Genomic DNA, 3328 nt, shown 5'->3' on the forward strand with positions numbered 1-3328 from the left:
ATGATATGCAAAGGCTTTACCACATTCTTTACATTCATAAGGTTTCTCTCCAGTATGTGTTCTTGTATGCCTTTGAAGATACCTGAATTGTGCAAAGGCTTTACCACATAAATTACATTGATAGGGTTTTTCTCCAGAATGAGTTCTTGTATGCTTTTGAAGACTACTGAATTGTGTAAAGGCTTTACTACACGGATTACATTCACAGGGTTTCTCTCCAAAATGAGTTTTTTTATGCATTTGAAGACTACTTTGACAAGAAAAGGCTTTACCACAGTGATTTCCTTCATAGGGTTTCTCTCCAGTATGCTTTCTTTTATGTTCTTGAAGATAGTTTTGAAAATTCAAAAGCTTTACCACATTGATTATATTCATAGGGTTTCTCTCCAGTATGTTCTTTTTCATACATTTGAAGAGTACTGGGATATGAAAGATCTTTAACACATTGAGTGTATATAATATGTTTCTTTCCAGTTTGATTTTGTTCATGACTGCAAAAATTATGGGATATGTAAAAAACATTATCACATCTAATACACTGTTTAATCTTTATATCTGTATGAATTAATTTTACAATTTGGTTCAGTTGTAAAGAAGAACGTGATATTAAGGTTTTATCATTGTTCACACTCATCTTATTCCACTTTATTAAGAGTTGGTTTGCATCTGTGAAGATACTTGTGTTGGTAAGATCCTTTAATACATGAGTCACATATACCGAATATTTTTATATATGAGGTAATTCATATATTTGAAGAAAACTGGAAAGTGACAGAGCTTCAACATCTGCATTGCATTAATAAATTTTCCTATACGGTGGTATAGTCATTAAGGTTTCTTCACAATAACTGACAGTAGACTCCTGACTCTAACTGCTCCCTCTCTTAGCAGCACAGTCACAACAAGTTTACAAACTACATTACCATTACTATTCACTATTTGCTTATTAAAAAGCTTTAAAATATAATTATCACCTCTTCACTATGTGTAATTTTATAATATGAGTAGTATGAAATGAATTAATTGCCAGTTCTATAGCATATTTCCCATGGTGCTATGATTCAAATCGAGAGATCTGCTAAGGCATTGTTCCCTTGTCTTTTTTTTTAAGAATGCCTTGTAAATTTATTTCAATAACATAAAGTAGAGATATATGGTTTTCTGAAAATTTAATAATCATTGCTATCCTTTAATCTGTGATTATTTACACTGTTGCTTTTGGTTAAACCTTCCAGGATACATTTTAATTTCTTGAGAGGCACATTTGTATCAACTTGCACAAGAAAATTACCTTTCATCTCCTCTAGAACTTTGAAGATGCTCTTCAGTATTATGGTCTTCCCAATTGTATCCTAAGACAAAGTACCAGAAAATAGGTTATTTTCTTTAAAACTGTCCAAAATTTATGTTACTATCTTCAATGAAACTTAGAATATTACTGATTTATTCACCTAATATTCTTTCTCAATCAAATTACACAGAAGTATCCAAATCCTAAGAACAGTTGTCCTCTCATTTTAATATGTGAAGAAAAATCTATCTTACCTATAATAGTGAGGTTCCTGTAGGTTTCCAGCATCACATCTTTGTAGAGATTCTTCTGGGAAGGATCCAGTAAAGTCCACTCTTCCCAAGTGAAGTCGACATGCACATCATCATAGGTCACTGCATTCTAAAATATCCCATACACATGTACAAGAGAAACCATAATACTTACAACATTGTAAATGTATACTTCTTTGAGAGTATAGTCATATAATTCTGATGCTCTCCACACTTATTTCATGACATACAAATTATATGTAATCAACAAGTCCCTTTTGAAGGAAGCTGAATAGGAGGATCACTTCTGTCATTTCTGTACCCTTTGAATGGGATATCACCTTGCAAGAGAAATGCTTATTAACAAATATATAGAGAGAAGTAAACAGATCAACAGTACAGAGTACACACAATAGAAATTGTATCAACAATTACTAAATATAAAGAAAAATAAGATGGACAATCTGGGTGTATTGACTCATGCCTTTAACAGCAGGACTCAGAAGACAGAGGCAGGTATGTCTGTGTCTGAGTTAAATCCCAGCCTAGTCTATGCAATCAGGTCTAGGAAAGCCTGTAGTACATGTTAAGACCCTGTCTCCCAAGCAAAAGTCAGCAGAACAAGAAAGAAAGAACTAAGAAGTTTTTACTGACGTTCCTACAAAGAGTTATGCATTTACTTTAGTTCTGTATTTCTCAAGAATGCTGAAGTGCCACAATTCAAACTATAACATAAGTAAAAATTTACTAAAAAGTAGTGCATGTTTAAATAGTTATAAAGGGAAAGATGAAAGCTTTAGCCACATAAATGTTGACCATAAATAATCAATACAGATTATGCGAGAGAGATGGCAAGCTAGTAAAGAGCTCTTGCTGGTCTTGCATATAGGTGGGCTCAATTGCCAGTACTAATATGAGGAAACATATCTATCCATTATTCCAAGTTCAGGGTTACTGAGACCATCTTTTGATCACTGTGAGGATCAGGTACCCACATGGTACATATCCATGCATTCAGATAAATACTCATACTCATTTCAAAATCAAAATAAATGTAACAGACAGGAGAAAGTTCATGCACCTGCAATGCAATGACTCAGAAGGCTCAAGAATGTTAATGTCATGGATACATGCCACATAGAGAAATAGAATGATAACGTGTGTCAAATTTTAAAATTCAAGTTATATGTCTAGCTCAGTACAACAACATATGCTTGGCATTTACAAAAACCTACATCATAGGCCCATCATTCAATAATATAAAAACAAAACAACCAGGAATGTTCACCCACATTAATCTGTGGACTTGGGAGCCAGAATCAGGGAGATTTGTGAGTTCCAGGCCAGCCTGGTTACAGAACTCCTTTCAGGACACTCAGGGCTACACAGACAATTCTTATATTAAAAAAATATCAACAATATTAAAAGACCAGGTTAACAAACTGCCTTAGCACTAAATAGCAATTGCTTCTACTCTACCTTATGTGATATAGAGATAGAATCTCTAATGGTGGTGAAGGCATGACAATACAAAGATGCTGGCTGATTATTTTCAACCACAACTCAGTACACACAAACAACAGGAAATCAGTTGAGGCTATAGAGATGCATATCACACAACTAGTGAAAAATTTTCTTCCAAAAGGCTCCTCCTACTAAAGATGCAATCAAAAGAAAGTCACCAAGGAGAGACACATGTTCACATATTATCATTGTGTCTGAGAGGATTTTCATTCAATCAAAGATGTTCTAAACCAGGTACTTATAGGCTCATGATCATCTAGGA

General features: G+C 33.9%; 1 long non-coding RNA gene across 1 annotated transcript; it reads right to left on the bottom strand.

Moving 5' to 3' along the window:
- Positions 1-462: 462 nt before the first annotated feature.
- Positions 463-1680, bottom strand: LOC131902050 (uncharacterized). Its single transcript, XR_009376986.1, has 3 exons — positions 1546-1680; positions 1292-1352; positions 463-491 (listed from the first exon to the last, which is right to left on the bottom strand). It is a non-coding gene; the product is annotated as an uncharacterized LOC131902050 (long non-coding RNA).
- Between the last annotated feature and the right edge of the window lie 1648 nt (positions 1681-3328).

The sequence above is a fragment of the Peromyscus eremicus genome, unplaced genomic scaffold (genome assembly GCF_949786415.1).
Source record: "Peromyscus eremicus unplaced genomic scaffold, PerEre_H2_v1 PerEre#2#unplaced_1603, whole genome shotgun sequence".
NCBI lineage: Eukaryota > Metazoa > Chordata > Mammalia > Rodentia > Cricetidae > Peromyscus > Peromyscus eremicus.